The sequence below is a fragment of the Oncorhynchus mykiss genome, chromosome 8 (assembly GCF_013265735.2).
Source record: "Oncorhynchus mykiss isolate Arlee chromosome 8, USDA_OmykA_1.1, whole genome shotgun sequence".
Lineage (NCBI taxonomy): Eukaryota > Metazoa > Chordata > Actinopteri > Salmoniformes > Salmonidae > Oncorhynchus > Oncorhynchus mykiss.
Window position 1 is genome coordinate 30,669,399 of NC_048572.1, and position 23,953 is coordinate 30,693,351.

At 42.2% G+C, this 23,953-nt stretch overlaps 1 protein-coding gene across 1 annotated transcript in view; it reads right to left on the reverse strand.

Annotated features, from left to right (window-relative positions):
• LOC110529771 (alpha-(1,6)-fucosyltransferase) overlaps nt 1–18,080 on the reverse strand; it is a 158,190-nt gene extending 140,110 nt beyond the window's left edge. The window contains exon 1 of the mRNA XM_036985273.1: nt 17,471–18,080. The gene's annotated coding sequence lies outside the window, so the exon portion shown is untranslated. The remainder of the gene's footprint in view (nt 1–17,470) is intronic.
• Between the last annotated feature and the right edge of the window lie 5,873 nt (nt 18,081–23,953).

Consider the following 23,953-nt stretch of genomic DNA (forward strand, 5'->3'; position numbering starts at 1 on the left):
ATAAGTTCATTAGAGTTACCAGCCTCAGAAATTTCTTCACAGAGTTCATGTAACAGACACATCTCAACATCAACTGTTCAGAGGGGACTGTGTGAATCAGGCCTTCATGATCGAATTGCTGCAAAGAAACCACTACTAAAGGACACCAATAACAAGAGACTTGCTTGGGCCAAGAAACACGAGCAATGGACATTAGACAGGTTGTCACGACTTCTGCCGAAGTCGATGCCCCTCCTTGTTCGGGTGGTGGTCGGCGGTCGACGTCACCGGTCTTCTAGCGATCATTGATCCATTTTTCATTTTCCATTGGTTTTGTCTTGTCTTCCTACACACCTGGTTTCAATCCCATTCATTACCTGTTATGTATTTAACTCTCTGTTTCCCCTCATGTCTCTGTCAGAGATTGTTTGTTGTTCAGATTTCGTGTTGTTTGTCTTGGTGCGCGACAGGTCCTCGTACCCACTTTGTTTTATATTATTAATAGATTTGGAGTGATGTTTTGTTTAAAGTCATTAAATAACTCCATTCCACTAAGTTTGATTCTCCTGCGCCTGACTTCCCTGCCACCTATACACACGACTGACACAGGTGGACATTTTACCTTTGGTCTGGAGTCCGAATTTGAGGTTTTTGGTTCCAACCGCCGTGTCTTTGTGAAACGCGGTGTGGGTGAACGGATGATATACGCATTTGTATTTCCCACCGTAACAAATGGAAGAGGAGGTGTTATGGTGATGACATGACTGTGATTTATTTAGAATTCAAGACACTTAACCAGCATGGCTACCACACCATTCGGCAGCGATATGGCCATCCCATCTGGTTTGGGCTTAGTGGGACTGTCATTTGTTTTTCAACATGACAATGACCCAACACAGCTGCAGACTGTGTAGAGCTATTTTACCAAGAAGAAGACTGATGGAGTGCTGCATCAGATGATCTGGACTCCACAATCCCCTGACCTCAACCAAATTGAGATATTTTGGGATGAGTCGGACTTTAGAGTGAAGGAAAAGCAGCCAACAAGTGCTCAGCATATGTGGGAACTCTTTCAAGACTGTTGGAAAAGCATTCCAGGTGGCCTCCCGGGTGGCGCAGCTGTGCCACCAGAGACTCTGGGTTTGCGCCCAGGCTCTGTCGTAACAGGCCGCGACCGGGAGGTCCGTGGGGTGACGCACAATTGGCCTAGCGTCATCCGGGTTAGGGAGGGCTTGGCCGGTAGGGATATCCTTGTCTCATCGCGCACCAGCGACTCCTGTGGCGGGCCGGGCGCAGTGCGCGCTAACCAAGGTTGCCAGGTGCACGGTGTTTCCTCCGACACATTGGTGCGGCTGGCTTCCGGGTTGGATGCGCGCTGTGTTAAGAAGCAGTGCGGCTTGTTTGGGTTGTGTATCGGAGGACGCATGACTTTCAACCTTCGTCTCTCCCGAGCCCATACGGGAGTTGTAGCGATGAGACATGATAGTAGCTACTAAAACAATTGGATACCACGAAATTGGGGAGAAAATGGGGTAAAATAAAATAAATAAAACATTTAAACTACTTTATTCCTTATGTGTTATAACATAGTTTTGATGTCTTCACTTTTATTCTACAATGTAGAAAATAGTCCAAATTAAGAAAAACGCTTGAATGAGTAGGTGTTCTAAAACTTTTGGCCGTTAGTGTATACTTAATACAAATGAATGAAAGTTGTTTCAATTATTTATATTTTATTTAAAACTTGTTGGGGATAGGGGGCAGTATTTTCACTTTGGATGAATTGCGTGCCCATAGTGAACTGCATCCTACTCTGTCCTATATTGCTAATATATGCATATTATTATTACTATTGGATAGAAAACACTCTGAAGTTTCTTAAAATGTTTGAATTATGTCTGTGAGTATAACAGAACTCATAGGGCAGGCAATCTTCCAAACAGGAAGTGAAATTCTGAATGCGGGTCTAATTTTAAGTCATCGCCTCTTCACTTACAAACAAGATATGGATCTGTTAGCACTTCCTACGCCTTCCACTAGATGTCCTCATTCAGTAGAATGTGGAATGGAGCCTCTGATGTGAACTTTGAACGAATGGGAGGGGAATGAGTCACTGTCCTGGCAGAATGCAATTTCCTTGTTGCGCATTTGTCTGTTGATATCACCATCGTTCCATTTGGCTGCAGATGAAAACGTATGCTCCGGTTGGAACGTTATTGCATAGATATGAAAATAACATCCTGAAGATTGATTCTCTACTTAGTTTCACCAGTTTATTCGACCTGGAATATATATTTTTGAAGTTTTCGTCCGAGTTCGCCTGGACCAGCGTCAGCTTTTGGGCACGTGAGCTGAAAGTGGTAGCAAATGCAGCTAATTGGACACTAGTAATGGACATTATGGAACGAAACAACGATTTATTGTGGAACTAGGACTCCTTGCACTGCCTTCTGATGAAGATATTCAAAGGTAAGTGAATATTTATAGTGTTTTTGTAGCTTCTGTTGACGCCAAAATGGCGGCTATTTCTTTGGGTTCTGAGCTCCGTTCTCAGATTATTCTTTTTCAGTAAAGTTTTTTTGAAATCTTACACAGCGATTGCATAGAGGATACGTTTATCTTTAATTCTGTGAATAACACTTGCATCTTTTATCAATGTTTATTGTGAGTATTTCTGCAAAATCACCAGATGTTTTGGAATCAAAACATTACTGCAAGTAACGCGCCAATGTAAACTGAGATTTTTTATATATATATATATATATATATATATGCACATTATCGAACAAAACACAATACATGTATAACATGATATCCTATGAGCGTCATCTGATGGAGATAATCAAAGGTTTGTGATTCATTTTATCTATATTTATGCTATTGTGACTGTGAAAAAATCACTGTGTGCGTTTTTGAATTTGGTGGTCATCTAACATAAATATATGTTGTGTTTTCGCTGTAAAACATTTTAAAAATCGGACACGATGGGTAGATTAACAAGATGTTTATCTTTGATTTGCTGTATTGGACTTGTTAACGTGTGAAAGTTAAATATTTCTAAATAATATTTTTTTCAGCTGAATGGGAGGGGGTGTTCCCTTTAGGGAACTCCTCGTGCCCCATAGCCCCAACAGGTTTTTAATTTCACAATTTTAAAATTAAAAAAATCTAACTTAATATGTTGCTCAAAATGTAAGTATATTTTGTGAGGATAACCAAAGATAGAGAACATTTTGTGATTAAACTCTTTGGTTTTAATTACCTTGCACTTGCTGAAATGCATTTCGCACCCACCACTACTCCAACAAGCTGAAGTCTGTTTTTTTCACCTGCCATACCGCAACACCATCATTGTTGGATTTGACATCAAGTAAGGTAAGAGCTGTTTTTACCATGATAAAGTATTGGATATCAGTTGATGACTCAAATGTTTTTGGCTTGTATGTGGAATAAAATCTGCTAGCCTGTCCTGTAACATTAAATCCAATGCTAGCTAACAAGTAATGTTATCCCTGAATATGGCTAGCTTCCATACATAGAGAAATAGCTAAAAGCTAGCTAGCTAACCTCGTTGCTTTTGTCATTTTAAATTCAAAGCGGATCGAGCTGGCCAATTGCCTCTAGAATTTAGAAATGGCTAAGATTAGCTATGTAGCTTGTTTTAACTCTGATTTGCAAGTTAGCTAGATAGATTTTGGGGGCTTCTAACCCAAAACATGCCTGACTGTTCTTATAATCGTGTATTGTGTAATGCAAAAATAAATTACGGTTCCGGCTATGGTGGTAATGTTAATTAAAGTCATGTCTGAGTACTGCTGTAGCTCTGTGTACATAACTAGCTAATGTTAGCTAGCAAGCTAGTAATAACATGTGGAATTCCCTAATTAGCTAGCTAGTTAGCTACTAGGAAATCCCACATGTTGCTAGCTAGCTATGTAGACGGAGCTACAGCAGTAGGACACACACATTACTAACTAGCTAGCTAATGACCACAACATTATTTTAATAGCATGTCAATATGTTTTCAGCAATTAGATTGACTCCTTGCTAGTAGTGATGAGTAATTCATTGGAATTTCAGGTTGGTTACAATTATGACATTGAAATATTAAGTCTATCCTGGGTGTTCAAACCTCTAGTTCAAAGGGGCACATGCACAAAGTGAGAATCACAGGGCATTTACGCTGCTGCTGTATGCAGAGTAAAGTGAAAAGGGATCGACGTGCCAATGTGAGGAAATGTCACGTTTGTTGTATGGATGAGACCAAGGCGCAGCGTGATTTGAATACATCTTCTATTTATTAACGAAGAACACTTAAACTTACAAAACAACAAAGACGAACGTGAAGCTATATGATAAGTACAGACACAGGTAACTAACACATACAATAACCCACGAATTACCCAAAGAATATTGCTGCCTAAATATGGTTTCCAATCAGAGACAATGATAAACAGCTGCCTCTGACTGTGTACCAATCTAGGCAACCATAGACATACAAAACACCTAGATAGTAACAACCCCATAAACATACAAAACCCTTAGATAGTACAAAAACACATACATCACCCATGTCACACCCTGACCTAACCAAAATAATAAACAAAACAAAGAAGGGACCCGACCCGTCATGGTAGGTTCCGGACCTGTGACCCGTCGTGGTAGGTTCCGGACATGCGACCCGTCGTGGGAGGTTCCGGACAGCGACCCGTCGTAGTAGGTTCAGGACTGCGACCCATCGTGGGAGGTTCCGGATCTGCGACCCGTCGTGGGAGGTTCCGGACTTGCGACCCGTCGTGGGAGGTTCCGGACCTGCGACCTGTCGTGGGAGGTTCCGGACCTGCGACCCGTCGTGGGAGGTTCCGGACCTGCAACCCGTCGTGGGAGGTTCCGGACCTGCGACCCGTCGTGGTAGGTTCCGGACCTGCGACCCGTCGTGGGAGGTTCCGGACCAGCGACCCGTCGTGGGAGGTTCTGGACCAGCGACCCGTCGTGGGAGGTTCCGGACCTGCGACCCGTCGTGGGAGGTTCCGGACCTGCGGCCCGTCGTGGGAGGTTCCGGACCTGCGACCCGTCGTGGGAGGTTCCGGACCTGCGACCCGTCGTGGGAGGTTCCGGTCTGCGGCCCGTCGTGGGAGGTTCCGGTCTGTAGACTGTCGCAGGACGCTCTGGACTGGGTACTGTCGCCGGACGCTCTGGGACTGGGTACTGTCGCCGGACGCTCTGGACTGGCGAGGCGCACTGTAGGCCTGGTGCGTGGTGCCGGCACTGCTGGTACCGGGCTGGGGACACGCACCTCAGGGCGAGTGTGAGGAGCAGGAACAGGGAGTACTGGACCCTGGAGACGCACTGGAGGCCTGGTGCGTGATACCGGAACTGGTGGTACCGGGCTGGGGACACACACCTCAGGGCGAGTGCGGGGAGGAGGGACAGGGCGAACAGGGCTCTGGAGACGCACAGGAAGCCTGGTGGTACTGGGCTGGGGATACGCACCTCAGGGCGAGTGCGGGGAGCAGGCACAGGACGTACTGGGCTGTGGAGGCGTACTGGAGGTCTGGAGGTCTTGAGTCTTGAGCTGACACAACCCGTCCTGGCTGGATGTTTATACTTACCCTGCAAATGCAGGGCGCTGGCACAGGATGCACAGGGCTGTGCAGACTCACAGTACGCAGAGCCGGCGCAGGATATCCTGGTCCATACTCGAGACCAGGAGGGCTGAGCCGGCACCCTCCTTCCTGGCTGGATGCCCATTCTAGCCCGGCCAATGTGAGGAGCTGGAATAGAGCGCACCGGGCTAGAAATGCGCACTGGAGACACTGTGCGTTCCACTGCATAACATGGTGCCTGAACACTTAAGAACACTTAAACAAACTTACAAAACAAACGTGAAGCTGTATATGATAAGTGCAGACACAGGCAACTAACACATATACAACAACCCACAAATTACCCAAAGAATATGGCTGCCTAAATATGGTTCCCAATCAGAGACAACGATAAACAGCTGCCTCTGATTGGGTCTCAATCTAGGCAACCATAGACTTACAAAACACCTAGATAGTAACAACCCCATAAACATACAAAAGACAGTACAAAAACACATACATCACCCACATCACACCCTGAGCTAACCAAAATAATAAACAAAACAAAGAATACTAAGGTCAGGGCGTGACAAATGTTCATATTTCAATAGCATGACATTTGATATTCATCTCTTAACAGGTGCACATGGAAACCGAATCCCATAAGTCTCTGACAGTTTAACCTAAACGGTATGTATCACACTATATGCTTGATAAAAGTGAGGACGACATACATTAGGGCTACATTTTAGCTATGTGGTTTAGGTGTGTTGTTACTGGTGTAGGCTAATTGCCAAACATCTCGTCAATGAGAATACTGCATCTCAGAATACTGCTAATATGTTTTTTTGCTTAGGCGTCTGCTCATGAAATGGCAGTGTAAGGTCTGCAAATCTGTGTCTCCCATAAAGGGGGATCTCCTGAAGCATTATAGTCTCCAACGTGGAACATTTGTTCGTCGGCATTCCCTACCATGTCAACATCACAGTTGCCCTAGCTCTTCGCACACATCTATCTAGATGCCATGGAAATGAGGAAACTCTGGGGCCAGGAGTAGTCCCTTCTCTTACCTGTCAAGTTTGCAGCACCCATTATCCTACAGAGAAGGTGTGAATTCAACATGTCAGTCGTCATCTGAAGAATCATGAAACTGTAGTATGTGTGTGTTTGATGGATGTGTGATTTCAGAACAAATATGTACGGGAACATTACACACACAAGTTAACATTGTGACCATCCGGCAGATGCATAATACACAATTGTCCCAAAAAAAGTCATATACAATGTCTCAGTGAAATGCATAGATGACTTAGTGGAAGAGCTGCCGTTTTATATTGTGTTTTTTGTTATTTTCATGGTGCACAAGACGCCTGTCTGATTCGTGCCTGTCTGTGTGGAATAATCCATTGCGGAGACCACGAGGATGGCACAGTTCATCACTCCTAAAACATGTCAAGTGAAATTATATATGGTTATATTATGTAAAATAATGGTGCAACACTAAAAACATTTCATATTATTTTACAACAAATGCACTTTCTCCCGCGCTGAATATGGTCGCTGTCCGTGGTTCTGAAGCATTATCTTCAGTGCACCGTAGAATTAGCGCTTTCCCTGTGTTGCTATGTGCATAATAGCAAAATTAACCATCCTATTGGGATTGATAACAATGCGGAGGCAGCAGCAGCAGAGTTGAGGAAGCCCTTGCTTAGCCTAATTGTCTAAGAAAGTAGGTCTATAATCAATAGCCTAACTGTTAAATGTGCATGGGTTTATAAATCATCCATATATATCTACATAAATAAGACAGATCTTGCTTCTGTTGCCTGGTTGAGTGTTTTTTAATAGGCTACTTATTCCATGAGAACCAAGGCTTATGCAATGGCAAAATGTTGGTGAAAGCAATTTCACAGATATGGCTGTTTTTAATCTTTACTGTTCTTTAATAAAGGCTTTACAATTGTTTTCCTTTAGAACAGACTGGTATTACTTACAGTGGCAAGAAAAAGTATGTGAACCTTTTGGAATTACCTGGATTTCTGCATAAATTGGTCATCGAATTTGATCTGATCACGTCAATAGACAAACATAGTGTGCTTAAACTAATAACACACAAATTATTGTATTTTTCTTGTCTATATGGAATACATAATTTAAACATTCACAGAGTAGGTTGGGGAAAGTATTTGAACCCCAAGGCTAATGATTTCTCCAAAAGCTAATAGGAGTCAGGGGTCAGCTAACCTTGAGTCCAATCAATGAGACAAGATTGGAGATGTTGGTTAGAGCTGCCTTGCCCTATACAATCCATCACAAAATTTGAGTTTGCTATTCACAAGAAGCATTGCCTGATGTGAACCATGCCTCGAACAAAAGAGATCTCAGAAGACCTAATATTAAGAAATGTTGACTTGCATAAAGCTGGAAAGGGTTACAAAAGTATCTCAAAAAGCCTTGATGTTCATCAGTCCATGGTAAGACAAATTGTCTATAAATGGAGAAAGTTCAGCACTGTTGCAACTCTCCTTAGGAGTGTCCGTCCTGCAAAGATGACTGCAAGAGCACAGCGCAGAATGCTCAATGAGGTTATGAAGAATCCTAGAGCGTCAGCTAAAGACTTACGGAAATCTCTGGAACATGCTAACATCTCTGTTGACGAGGCTACAATACGTAAAACACTAAACAAGAATGGTGTTCATGGGAGGACACCACGGAGGAAGCCACTGCTGTCCAAAAAAAACATTGCTGCACGTCTGAAGTTTGCAAAAGTGCACCTGGATGTTCCACAGCGCTACTGGCAAAATATTCAGTGGACAGATGAAACTACAGTTGAGTTGTTTGGAAGGAAGACCATGTGTAGAGAAAAAAAAGGCACAACACACCAAGATCAACCTCATCCCAACTGTAAAGTATGGTGGAGGGAGCATCACGGTTTGGGGCTGCTTTGCTGCCTCAGGTCCTGGACAGCTTGCTAACATCGATGGAAAAATTATCAAGACATTTTGCAGGAGAATATTAGGCTGTCTGACTGCCAATTGAAGCTCAACAGAAGTTGGGTGATGCAACAGGACAGCGACGCAAAACACAGAGGTAAATCGACAACAGAGTGGCTTCAACAGAAGAAAATGCACATTCTGGAGTGGCCCAGTCAGTCCTGACCTCAACCCAATTTGAGATGCTGTGGCATGACCTCAAGAGAGCAGTTCACACCAGACATACTGTATATATATATATATATTGTTGAACTGAAACAGTTTTATAAAGAGGAATGGTCCAAAATTTCTCCTGACTGTTGTTCAGGTCTGATCCGCAACTACAGAAAATGTTGGTTGAGGTTAATTCTGCCAGAGAAGGGTCAACCCAGTTATTAAATCCAAGGTTTCTCATACTTTTTCCAACCTGCACTGTGAATGTTTACACGGTGTGCTCAATAAAGACATGAAAACGTAGAATTGTTTGTGTGTTATTAGTTTAAGCAGACTGTTTGTCTATTGTTGTGACACATTCTATGAGCAATTTCTGCAGGAATCCAGGGTAATTCCAAAGGGTTCACATACTTTTTCTTGCCACTGTATGTAGTGTTGTTTACACTCTTCCAAACAGCCAGAAACATAATATTGTAATTTAACAGCACCTGTTTGTCACAGATAATACAGCCGCTCTCGCTCCTACACCCTCATTTTTATTATTATTATTATTACTATTATTATTATTATTATGATCATCATTGTAATAACTCATGTCACTGTCTTTAGTCGGCTTAATATAGCAGCCTTGTATAACCAACATCGAGCTGCAGGCCTAAGAGCGCATCCTGTTTAGTCTTAATACCATAACTTACTTAGGCCTATCTTTCAATATATAGGCTACTGTATCAATCACTCAATCATTCATTAGTTCATGCCATCACCCAGCATACGAGTCATTCATGCTTTTAAATGCAATCAAGCATTTTAGTTTTAAAATGAAATAAATGGAGTTTTGAATAATTCGCCTAAACAAAAAACAAAATGCATTTCGTGAATGCAACTGTTTTTAATCTGCTGTAGTACAAGCTTAATATATTTATTTTTTCTCTCTTTAGAACAGACTTTCTGGTACACGTTTCTTGTTTACACTGTTCCAAATGGTCAGTAAAAATAACAATATTGTAATCTAACAGCAGCAGTTTGGCACACATATTACTCAGGCAACGCTTGCTCCTATACCCTCCTTTTTCTTCATCTCCAGTATTTTCCACAACTAAGTAAAATGTCTTCCACAGATCTGACTTCCCCTTTCCCTACTGAGGAACCAGTAAACATTTGTTTGAGTTTCTTTTAAACGTCGTCCGCATCTATTTTGCTGTCAGACGTCACTGTGTTTGGAGTTTGTTATAACTCATTTATTCATGTGATTATGATAGGCTATAGGTCAGGCCCTATTGGTCACATGCATGCAATGCAAACACGTTTCACATAAATAGAGCAAGGGTTGAGGGAATAGGGAATGATTTTCCTAAACAAATTAGGGATTTCAGTAGCATAACTTTTCAGTCAGAAACAAGTAAGAAACTAAATGGCTGTAATTATGTGGCAGCTTCAGCAAGGACAGCACAATAAACACTTGCTGTGCTGTGGTGCCTATTCACTGCAGTAGGGAGGAGAGCAAGACAACATGCGCCAGTCACACAGGGACTCACTGTAATTTTTTTTAACAGTGTAAACATTGGGTACTTCTTAAGTCATTTGTGTCTTAATTATTTAACCAGTGTGCTTAAAGCATCAGACAAGCTCAGTGCATATGTAGTTGATTGTATTCAAACACATAGGGTGTCTGTCTATACTGTATATGGAAAAATATGTTTAAAACACAAGAACAGCATGACTCTCGGTCTACCAAGATTTTTTGGGGTCGGGGACAGCCCTACTGGCAATACAGATTTGCATCCATTGGTCACATCCATTGGTCATACCTTAAAAAAAGGTAGGGTGTGAATCAGAAAACCAGTCAGTATCTGGTGTGACCACCATTTGCTACATGCAGCGTGACATCTCCTTGGCATAGAGTTGATTTTGCTGTTGATTGTGGCCTGTGAAATGTTGTGCCACTCCTCTTCAATGTCTGTGCAAAGTTTTTGGATATTGGTGGGAACTGGAACATGCTGCCATATACGTCAATCCAGAGCATCCCAAACATGCTCAATGGGTGACATGTTTGGTGAGTATGCAGGCCATGGAGGAACTGGGACATTTTCAGCTTGCAGGAATTGTGTACAGATCCTTGCGGTATGGGGCCATGCATTACTGTGCTGAAACATGAGGTGATGGCGGAAGATGAATAGAACGACAATGGGCCTCAGTATCTCGTCACGGTATCTCTGTGCATTAACCCTCCGGCTGTGTTCCGGTCGAATTGGACCGATTTACAAGTTCTCTCTTTGAACAATGTAGTTTATTTAATCTGATTATCATAAGGTTCCATGACTTTGTCCACACACGGCATCGGAACACACAAAATACATTTGGATGATATTCATAACATTTTGGGTGTTTTATTTAACTTTTGTATGCCTGTGGTGTTCCCAGTCAAATATGACTGGTCATTAGAAATGAACGGGTGAGACAAGGATTAGTGTATAAAATTGAGTTCAGGCACATGCCCATTCATCAGATGGACACACTTCCTCTCCCAGACCCCCACACATGTTTTTTTTGAGCACACACACACCTCACTCCCCTTCTTGGCTTCCGTGGCAAACCCTACGGGAACCTCTCCCCAATAGAATCTTCCCCCACGGGAATCATACCTGTTGGCATTCTCACAAACAATCGCAACATTGTTTCAATAATATCTAGAAATGTTCTCACAGCTCTGGATATAAATCTTTTTTGAGGCTTTGCTCATAATTAATTCTGTGGCAGCACAATGACCAAACGATATACTGTATGTGAGGCTCTTGATCTTATCTTTGATCTTGACACTGGTGAGGAGAGAGTCCTTGTTAAACTTTGACACAAAGTAGTCTGTGATAAATAGCACAATATGTTTCATCTGAGTATTTGTTATAGTATTTGTTATAGTTATTATGGATTTATAAACAGCTATAATGGGGGGGGGGGGGGGGGGTCATTTTGGACCGGGAACAAAGACTTAATTAACATGAAACGAACACAACAGGAGGGTTAAAATTGGCATAGATAAAATGAAATTGTGTTCATTGTCCGTAGCTTATGCCTGCACATACCATAACCCCACCGCCAACATGGGGCACTCTGTTCACAACGCTAACATCAGCAAACCGCTCATCCACACGATGCCATACACGCTGTCTGCCATCTGCCCGGTACAGTTCAAACCAGGATTAATCAATGAAGAGCACACTTCTCCAGTGTGCCAGTAGCCATTGAAGTGACCATTTGCCCATTGAAGTTGGTTACGACGTCGAACTGCAATCAGGTCAAGACCCTGGTGAGGACGACGAGCACGCAGATGACCTTCCCTGAGATGGTTTCTGACAGTTACTGCAGAAAGTCTTTGGTTGTGCAAACCCACAGTTTCGTCAGCTGTTTGGGTGACTGGTCTAAGACGATCCATTAGGTGAAGAAGCTGGATGTAGAAGTCCTGGGCTGGATTGGTTACACGTGGTCTGCGGTTGTGAGGCCGGAAGAATGTACTGCCAAATTGTCTAAAACAATGTTTATGGTAGAGAAATTAACACTCAATTCTCTGGCAACAGCTCTGGTGGATATTCCTATAGTGACAATGGCAATTGCACGCTACCTCAAAACTTGAGACATCTGTGGCATTGTGTTGTGTGACAACTGCACATTTTAGATTGGCCTTTTATTGTTCGCAGCACAAGGTGCACCTGTGTAATGAGCATGCTGTTTAATCAGCTTCTTGATATTTACACACCTGTCAAGTGGACGGACCATCTTGGCAAAGGAGAAATGCTCAATAACAGGGATGTAAACAAATTTGTGCAATTTTTTCAGAAATAAGCTTTTTGTGCATATGGAAAGTTTTTGGGATCTTTTATTTCATTGGACGGACACTTACATGTTGCGTTTATGTTTTTGTTCAGTGTAGTACTGCAAAGTATGAGTCAAGTTATGATGGTAAATATTTCAAGCAAAATGACTTTCATGCTGGACAAGAATAAAGAATCTCTCTAGTCCTCTTTGTTGATGATTTTGAGGTGTTTAACCCACTTGGAACTTCAAGACGAAAACCCCCAAAATAACAGGAGTGTATTAGGTATTGGCAAATGTACCATCCAATTGCAATCTGCACTAACATAAATAATCAGTGCATTCGAAAGGTATTCAGACCCCTTGACTTTTTCCACACTTTGTTACATTACAGCCTTATTCTAAAATTGATCAAATATTTTTTCCCCTCATCAATCTACACACAATACCCCATAATGACAAAGCAACAAAAAAATGTAAGACATTTTTGCAAATGTATTAAAAACAAAAACTGGTACATCACATTTACATAAGTATTCAAAACCTTTTACTCAGGACTTTGTTGAAGCATCTTTAGAAGCAATTACAGCCTCGAGTCTTCTTGGGTATGTTGCTACAGTACAAGCATGGCACAGCTGTATTTTCTCCCATTCTTCTCTGCAGATACTCTCAAGCTCTGTCAGGTTGGATGGGGAGCGTCGCTGTATAGTTTTTTAAGGTCTCTCCAGAGATGTTTGATTCCGGGCTCTTTGATTCCGGGCTCTTACTTACTGATTTTATTGGAAATTTTGTTGCAGTGTCATGTACACGTTTGAAGTGGTGTTTAAATACAAAACAAAATGAACAACTTTCATAACAGTTACTTACCAATACAAAAAGACTAGCCTGCTGGCTTTACTGAATCGATAGGAACATTAGCCCCAGCTATTTAGGAGGGATATCACACCTGGCACAAATGATTGTCTAGTTGTGTTTTTCCTGCTGAGGGGTGCCCTATACCTGCACCCTGAGGGGAGTGGTTCAAAGTCCAGGTACAGGGGGTGGCTTGGGTCTAAAATGATTTTGTGAGCCTTGCGGAGGGCCCTGACCTTAAAGATCTCATCCAGGCTGTCTGTTTGACTCCAAGTACCTTGCTTGCTGTGGTGATAATCCTTCTCAGCATTTTTCTCTGGCTGACAGTGGCATTGCCAAACCAACAAACAATACAAGAAGTTAAAATACTCTCAATGAAAGATTTGTAAAACAAAGTCAGTATAGTACAGTCTACATTAAAGGATTCCAGCTTTTTGAGAAAGTACAGTCTATGTTGGCTCTTTTTGTAGATCAGGTCTGGATGGGCCACTTGTCCCAAAGCCACTCCAAATGGTCTTGGCTGTCTGCTTAGGGTCGTTGTCCAATTGGAAGGTGAACCTTCATCCCAGTCTGAATTGCAAAGAACAAGCCATATCTCAGACTGGCCAATAAAAATAAAAGATTAAGATGGGCAAAAGAACACAGACACTGGACAGAGGAGCTCTGCCTAGAAAGCCAGCATCCCGGAGTTGCTTCTTCACTGTTGACGTTGAGACGTGTGTTTTGCGGTGTTTTGCGGGTACTATTTAATGAAGCTGCCAGTTGAGGACTTGTGAGCGGTCTGTTTCTCAAACTAGACAATCTAATGTACTTGTCCTCTTGCTCAGTTGTGCACTGTGGCCTCCCACTCCTCTATTCTGATTAGAGACAGTTTGCGCTGTTCTGTGAAGGGAGTAGTACACAGCTTTGTATGAGATCTTCAGTTTCTTGGCAATTTCTCACATGGAATAACCTTCATTTCTCAGAACAAGAATAGACTCACGACTCTCAGAAGAAATGTCTTTGTTTCTGGCCATTTTGAGCCTGTAATCAAACCCACAAATGCTGATGCTCCAGATACTCAACTAGTCTAAGGAAATCCAGTTTTATTGCTTCTTTCATCAGGACAACAGTTTTCAGCTGTGCTAACATTACTGCAAAAGGGTTTTCTCATGATCAATTAGCCTTTTAAAATTATAAACTTTGATTACCTAACACAATGTGCCATTGGAACACAGGAGTGATGGTTGCTGATAATGGGCCTCCGTACACCTATGTAGATATTCAATTAAAAATCAGCTGTTTCCAGCTACAATAGTCATTTCCAACAATAACAATGTCTACACTGTATTTCTGATCAATTTGATGTTATTTTAAATGGACAAAAAAAAATGCTTTTCTTTCAAAAACAACAACATTTCTAAGCGACCACAAACTTTTGAACGGTAGTGTATGTATATGATTTTTGTGAACATTCTGCTCTTGATTCATAACTTAAGAAAATGCAACCGTGTATTCTGGTAACAAACTCGCCATTTCTGAATCATGCGTCATGCAAGTTCAATTCTAACATTTGATCGCCAACATTGAGAGCTGTGTAGCCTGACAGATGACAGCAAGAACATGACAAAGACAACATAGTCATGTTGATTTAGTGATTTGAAAGGATGCTGAAGGGACCTCACACTACAACCTTTTGAAAGTCTGCGCGATCACGAAGGGTAGAGCATGCTTCTGGTAGTACAAGTACTGATCCACCTGGGTAATGTTGCAAAGGCCTGTTCCGCGCTTGTAGGGATTAAGTACGCACTCAACCTCTGCTACCCCAAAGAACTCAGGTACACCTTCAAGGCGTTCCAGAAGCTTTTCTTGGAGCTGGATAGTTCTAAGCTCTCCCCAAAAGTGCAAGCCTTGAAGAATAAGCTACTGGCTTAAGGTCAATAGAGTTCAGCCTCTATTTGACCAACCTGGCATAGGCAATTTAATGATTTTATATCATTACAGAGTCGGAGGTCAAGTCTAAAGTAATGCTTTTCAGTATTTTGTGGCTTTTATAAAAGGTTCACAGAGCTTATTTTTCCACATCCAGTATGCAGAAAAGTGAATGGCAGTAGGCACATATACTGTATAGTCTCATTCAGGGACGGAATACCACATTTGGGGTTCCCCGGGCAGCTAACTTCATGTATATCAACACATTTTGCCATGGTGCAGAGAGCAAAATGTGCAGTTTTTTAATGCTATTCTACACATTTTGTCATTAGGTTAAAATAAACTGCTGCTGTTTTAAAGCTAATTTCCTGCACTTCTACACTTTATGGGGCAAATGTACTGTCAAATGTGCTGTTTTAAAGCTCATCTCATGCTTTTATTCACATTTTGTCATGGGGCTGAGATAATTGTGTAGTTTAAAACAAATATCCTGCTATTCTACCCATTTTGCCATGAGGTTGAGAGAAAATGTTATTTTAAAGCACCTTTCCTGCAATTCTACAAATGTTTCTGTAATATGCTTTCTGGAACCTGACCTCTCTAGGCCCGGGGCCCGGGGCACGTGCCCTGTGTGCCAGTTTGGGAATCCATCCCTGTCTTTTTTGCATATTTACTATTTGTATTTGTAAAACGTGTCAAGTATCTTAACTAATACATTTTTATTTGTTTGACAAGGTGGTACTTTTCATAAATATCAGGTGTTGAATCTACTTTTAAAAAATCAGGCAACAAATTTACACACAATATTATTGAGTAAATGTAATATCCTATGTTTTCAGTAAAATAATTGAATAAGTTATTTGAATTTACACTACTAAAGTAAATCCAAGAAATTACATATTACATATTAGTTGATGATGTAAGACAAATATTATGAGTAAACCCAATACATTTTTACAGCAAAAAAAACTGTTGGGTTTGCTAAATATTTGTGGACAACAATGGCAAAAACAGTATAGGAATTATTATTAGATATTTATTGTTTTAATCTAAACAAAAGGGCAAATGGGCATATGCTCTTATCACAGGTATAGCCCTATCTGTATGTGTGCCTGGAATGAACCCAAACTCAAGTTGGGAAACAACAGAAATACGAAATCTAAACCATGAGCACTTACAGCAAGAATGTGGGTGATAAAGCTGGGTGGGAATGAATTGAGTCAGAATCCCGCGCGCGATTTAGCCTTTCTAGGTCTGTGTTCCGGTATCTGAATGAGAACAAAATATTAATTATGGACGGTTCGTCATGCTCGTGTCGCATCACATGCAGACATATCCAAGCTTAGCATGGTCGAAATATCACCCATTACCGTGGCTCAGTAGGCTAGCCTAACCACTGTCATCACCCAATAACCCGAAGAACCCATACCCTGTCTGTCTAGCTGTGCGTGCTGCGTGCACATGGAAGATGTGCAGCCAATGTCCTTTCGGATGTTATTTATTCTGACTGCGCTGCAGCATCAGCAACACTCTTCCGACAACAGGCTTTGTCCATTCAGCATAACATGGTCAGATAAGACCATGTCATGTGTCAATTTGATTTCCCTCACGTTTTCATGGGTGAGGTCAGACCCCGATGTGAGAGAGCACTTCACTTTCTAGTTATCGCACTAAACCAGTGTTTTCAACCAGTGTTTTCATCCATGTGCAGCTCATAACAATAACATCACAACAGTGCCAATATAAGCAGTGAATGTGCAACACATCAGCAGCAGGTCTCGGAATATTACAATTCTCACATAGGTCTGAAATGTCTCGCAGTGTATTGCTTGCATGTCAGATACACCCTGTCCTGTTCATCAAATCAATGCATTTGTTCCATGATACATTGTAGCCTAAAGTGGCAATATGGTTTGGAGATTTTTTTGAACAGAGATCGTTTGGAAACAGCTCTGTCCATTGGCTATTCGGAGCAGGACACAACACAGCACACCGGGTCAGAGCGGTGATATTACAGGGATAAGTCATTCCAAACATGACCGCTATTATTTCACCACGATCACAACAGCAGCAGCGACGCAGTCAACATGCCAGGCAAGGATGGAATGGAAACATATGGACCGAGCTCGGAGCTCACCTCACTGCGTGTTCGCTATGCACAGAGACAACGAGCAGAGAAAAATAACGTACCTTCACTTGACACACCAGGCTTCCGGGAGATCCGAGAGGGAAGGCCTGACGAAGTTGAAGTCTGACGCAGCGGCGATGTTTTGGTCCAAAATTCGGTTGGAAAAAGCTGCGGCGGAAACAGGAACTGGGGACGGCTGTTATCGGAATAGTCACTGCTGCCTGTGGCTCCGGTTGAGGAGACTCGAATTGACTCTAAACTGCAGTGCGCATGCCAGTGTCAGATTGCTGTACTGCAGCCGCGTTGATAGACGGCCCTGTGGCACTGATTATTGGGTTTACGTCTCCTCCGCGGCTCCTCACCCCGCAGTTTGACAATCTACTACCTAGTGCCACCGCATCGGTGTCAGAGAGAAAGAGGGGTCTGGCAGTCACATAGCCTACATACTGTAAGCACTCTGATTCTGCTACTGCGATTCCAATGGAAAGAGCGAGGAAGCGGCAACTTCACTTTTGGTCACTGCGCACCAAACGCATGGGCTCTTCCGCGGCATGGCAGGCCGTAATGTCAATTTACCCACCTTGCATTTCATGACTTTGTACAACTCATCGTTTTAAGAGCCACACATTTATGTGCTGTAAAATTAAATAACGCAGGCAAAAGCTTATCAATTTACAGTCCAGACTACCCAGCTGGCCAGTGTAGCTGCAAATTATGTTCCCTTCACACATCTATAAACCACGACCATATAACCCGGAAGTATTCATACTCAGTCATCTCCGACCCTCTAATCGCCATCACAATTGTGGGGTCAGCTCAATCAATTAGTCTACGTTTTATTGACATTAACCTATCAGCTCACTAATCAGATATATGTGCGTCGAATCAGCAAATGTTCAGAGTAACTTCAGTAACGCTATGATGAATGAGGGTTTTTGATAATACAAACTTACAACAACTTTGCCAGTTGAATTTTGTTTCAACATTAATACAAATGGAATCAAGCCAAAAGCACTGATAGGCTACAGTAACCATGCATATACCCTTCATTGCGCAGTGCTATTCCTCAGGCTCCGGGTGAAGTTTCCCGTACATATCTGGAATCCGCTTCCCCTCCCCATATAACCTTAACCATTATTGGGAAAGATCAGTTTTTAGTGGCAACTTCACCCTTCTCCACTCCCCAGTGCTAAATATCCAGTCACCTTCTGTAGGCTACCTCAGAGCATTAGACCTATTAAGACGAAATGGAATCAAACAAGCCCTGTTGTCTGTGGCATTACTCAATACATTCCATTTAGGATGACATGCTGTGGCTGAACGTTTTGCTGGGCGTAAAAATGTAAAATCACACAAGTGACATTGTGGAAATCTGAATGTTAAATCAGCTCTCATCTATAAAGGCTTAGGGACATCTCTTCTACTGTGTTCAATGGTCAGCATTGGCACTGGCTTTACTTAGGCTACACAGTCCTGCCACCCAGTGTTCTGAAGGCAATAATACATAATCTGATTGCAAGGCGTCATTTGAGATAGATAGCCTACACGTATTACCCAAACAAGTTACGTGCTTACTTTGTCTCAAGTGTCATAAGTGTAAAATGTCTGGTGGCGCTTATGTAAGTAAGGTAAAAGCGGCGTTTCAGCACCACTGAAGCGGCCAGCGATAACTGTCATTCCGAAGTTCAGCACCACAGGGCAGTGGACAGCGATCGTCTCATACGCAGCATCTCTCTAGGGGAGTAAAACCAAGTTCAAACAGCGCTCTGTCGCTGCACCGAACAGAGGATATAGTGCTCTCTGAAACAGTGAGACTAGTCGGAATTTTGACCGTAGTTCGGCAGCCTCTGCCGCTCTTTCCGCGCGGTGCGTTTGAAGCACGCCTCTGTTTCATGCAGCGCGCCCGAGCAGTTCTTCCACTTCCACTGCATGTTAATATATGTTAATTGCATGCAAATACAGGTTGCTTCTCTACCACACCCACAACAAAGGCACAATCATGACCTCGGATTTGCATGTGGAGGTCTTCTGTGAGAGGTCACTGACATACGAGAATACGTCCCCAAAACCATCGAGGAAGTCTGCTGCAGTGTTGAGAGCGGTTTTATGTAACTAATTGGTACGCCAACCAAAGCTCTTAACCGTGCCAGCGCGCTCTTCATAGCTATTCAATTCCGCATCTGAACTGTGCATAAGACGCCTGGAAGCTTAATAGAGGATGGCTCCACTTAAATATTTTTTTCTATTCTGTGAAGACATATGGACTTCAAACCAACATTTATAATTGTACATAATAGGGAATCATTTGCAACTAAACGAAAGTAGATCTCTTCATTGTATGATAGGTTAATTACATCGTATTGCTGATACTAAATACCTAACCAGGTCTTTTCTATTCCTTATTTAGTCTTGTCTTTACTTTTTATATTAATTTGATTTCCTTTTCAAGTTTCCTGTATCAAAGCAATCTTTAGTGACTTGATAATGTAATATTGCTACTTCGGTCATATTTGTAATGGAATGGTGTGTCTACATGGCTTGAATTAACTTCAAAAAAAAAAAAAAATAACATGTTATTTGTCACATGCGCTGATTAGAAAAAGTGTAGACCTTACAGTGAAATGCTTACTAACAACCTCTTAACCAACAATGCAGTTTAAAGAAAATACAAAAAAGTAAGAGATAAGAATAACAAATAATTAAAGAGCAGCAGTAAATAACAATAGCGGGGCTATATACAAGGGGGTACTGGTACAGAGTCAATATGCTGGGGCACCGGTGTCGAGGTAATTGAGGTAATATGTACTTGTAGGTAGAGTTATTAACCTCCAAACGAGCTTCAATGCCATACAACACTCCTTCCGTGGCCTTCAACTGCTCTTAAATGCTAGTAAAACTAAATGCATGCTCTTCAACCGATCGCTGCCCGCTCCCGCCCGCCCGACGAGCATCACTACGGTGGACGGTTCTGACTTAGAATATGTGGACAACGATAAATACATAGGTTGCTGGCTAGACTGTAAACTCTCCTTCTAGACTCATATTAAGCATCTCCAATCCAAAATTAAATCTAGAATCGGCTTTCTATTTCGCAACAAAGCCTCATTCACTCATGCTGCCAAACATACCCTGTAAAACAGACTATCCTACCGATCCTTGACTTTGGCGATGTCATTTACAAATAGCCTCCAACACTCTACTCAGCAAATTGGATGCAGTCTATCACAGTGACATCAGTTTTGTCACCAAAGTCACATGTACTACCCACCACTACGACCTGTATGCTCTCGTTGGCTGGCCCTCTCTTCATAGTCGTCGCCAAACCCACTGGCACCAGGTCATCGAAATGTCTTTACTAGGTAAAGCTCCGCCTTATCTCAGCTCACTGGTTACCATAGCAACACCCACCCGTAGCACGTGCTTCAGCAGGTATATTTCACTGGTCATCCCCAAAGCCAACACCCCCTTTGGCTGCCTTTCCTACCAGTTCTCTTCTGCTAATGACTAGAACGAATTGAAAAAATCACGGAAGTTGGAGACTTATCTCCCTCACTAACTTTAAGCATCAGCTGTCAGAGCAGTTCACCAATCACTGCAGCTTTACACAGCCCATCGGCCTATCCAACCATCTACCTACCTCATCCCATATTTGTTTTTGTTTTTCTGCTCTTTTGCACACCAGTATTTCTACTTGCACATCCTCATCTGCACATTTATAAACTCCTGTGTTCATTGCTAAATTGTTATTACTTTGCCACTAAGGCCTATTTATTGCCTTACCTCATCCCCACACACTGTATACAAAGATTTTTCCATTGTGTTATTGACTGTATGTTTGTTTATCCCATGTATAACTCTGTTGTTGTTGTTTTTGTCGCAGTGCTTTGCTTTATCTTGGCCAGGTCACAGTTGTAAATGAGAACTTGTTCTCAACTGTCCTACCTGGTTAAATTAAGTTGGAAAAAAACATTTAAAAAAGTGACTAAGCATAGATAATAACAGAGAGTAGCAGCAGTGTAAAATAGGGAGGGGGGGGGGGGGGGGGCAACGCAAGTAGTCTGGGTAGCCAGTTGATTAGCTGTTCAGGAGCTTTATGGCTTAGCTGTTTAGAAGCTTCTTGGACCTAGACTTGACGCTCCAGTACCGCTTGCCGTGCGGTAGCCGAAATAACAGTCAATGACTAGGGTGGCTGGAGTATTTGACCATTTTTAGGGCCTTCCTCTGACATTGCCTGGTATAGAGGTCCTGGATGGCAGGAAGCTTGGCCCTGGTAATGTACTGGGCCGTTCGTGCTACGCTCTGTAGTGCCTTGCGGTCGAAGGCCGAGAAGTTGCCATACCAGGCAGTAATACAACCCCCCCCCCCCCCTCCCTATTTTACACTGCTGCTACTCTCTGTTATTATCTATGCTCTCGATGGTGCATCTGTAAAACCTTTTGAGGATTTGAGGACCCATGCCAGCGGCCCATGGGCTTTTAAAAAATATTTTTTTGCGCAATTTCCCTAGTATACTAATCAATAATGAGTTTTTGGCAGATCAGCCGGCCCAGTCATTCAAACACATTCTAAGTCAAACACAGAATGAGGAGAGAGACCTGCTTTGACTCTGTCATCAGTTATCCAAGATCACGGATTGTAAAACACAAAAAGGGTGCCTATAAATGTAGAAAGAGCATATTCTACATTGTCACTTCACTCAAAATGCCCTAAGAATTATTTGGTCAAATAGTAAAGTGCGTTATCCTCATGATTCCTGTAATGAAAAAATGTGCCCCACCCCTGTGCATGTGCCTGTGCCTGTGCCTGTGCCCTCACTGGGGCCTGCTGCCGTGATGAGCGACCCATTCTCTCCCCCATCAGCTTAAGAGAAAAATGCTGTCTGAACATTTCGAAATTCAATTGTGGGAAAAACGCTTTTGGAAGCTTCGTCCCCTTTCTCCCTATCGAAGAGAGGAGGGTCTCAGCTTTCTGTAGGTATCATTTATTTCTCAACTCTTAATATTTAGCTCAGTATAATTTATTTTTCAATTATCAATATTCAGCTCAATATCAACTATTTTACAATCAAGATATTTAATATGGCTTTGAGATATGGAACTGCGAACGTGCGCGAAATGTGCACCGACCATTGTGAGGGTACAGACTTATAGGTCTCATGGGTAGTAGTCTACAACTGCAACGTTTTTTAAGTCATAATATTTACTATTAGATGAATACATGGCTACTAGTAGTGTGTATTATATTTATAGTTAGTTATCAAGTTAATGTGGTTTTTGTTTCCACTTCCTGTAACGGTTGTCTTCGTCGTCTGACGACGAGTATGAAATATCGGACCAATGCGCAGCGTCGTACGTGTTCATGATATTTTATTTACTGCACACTGAAATACGAAATAACAACGTGAATACACGAAAAAAACGAAACAGTCCTGTAAAGGTGCAGAAAACACTAAACAAAAAATAATCACCCACAACTAAAATGGGAAAAATAGGCTACCTAATTATGATTCTCAATCAGAGACAACAAACAACACCTGCCTCTGATTGAGAACCATACCAGGCCAAACACATAAACACAACATAGAAAAAAGAACATAGACTACCCAAAAACAGAAATGCAGCACGTACAGTGTTGGTCCCATGTTTCATGGGCTGAAATAAAAGATCCAAGGAATGTATTTGTCAAAAAAACGAAATGTTTACATTCCTGTTAGTGAGAATGTATCCTTTGCTAAGATAATCCATCCACCTGACAGATGTGGCATATCAAGAAGCTGATTAAACAGCATGATAATTACACAACTGCACCTTGTGCTGGGGACAATAAAAGAACACTCTAAAATGTGCAGTTTTGTCACACAACACAATCCCACAGATGTCTCAAGTTTTGAGAGAGTGTGCAATTGGCATACTGACTGCAGGAATGTACAGAAGAGCTGTTGCCAGAGAACTGAATGTTCATTTCTCTACATTTCTCTGAATGTTCATTTATTTTAAATAATTTGGCAGTACATCCAACCAACCTCACAACCGCAGACAATGTGTATGGCATTGTGTAGGCGAACGGTTTGCTTGATGTCGACGTTGTGAACAGAGTGCCCCATGGTGACAGTGGGGTTATGGTATGGGCAGGCATAAGCTACGGACAAAGACATTTGCATTTTATTGATGGCAATTTGAATGCACAGAGATTCCGTGAAGAGTTCCTAAGGCCCATTGTCTTGCCATCACATCCGCTGCAATCACCTCATGTTTCAGCATGATAATGCACAGCCCCATGTCGCAAAGATGAATCTGAAAATATCCCAGTTCTTCCATAGCCTGCATTCTCACCAGACATTTCACCCATTGAGCATGTTTGGGATGCTCTGAATCGGTGTGTATGACAGCGTGTTCCAGTACCCGCCTATATCAAGCAACTTCACACAGCCATTGAAATGGAGTAGAACAACATTTGACAGGCCAAAATCAACAGCCTAATTAACTCTATGGGAAAGAGATGTGTCACGCTGCATGAGACAAATGGTGGTCACACCAGATATTGAC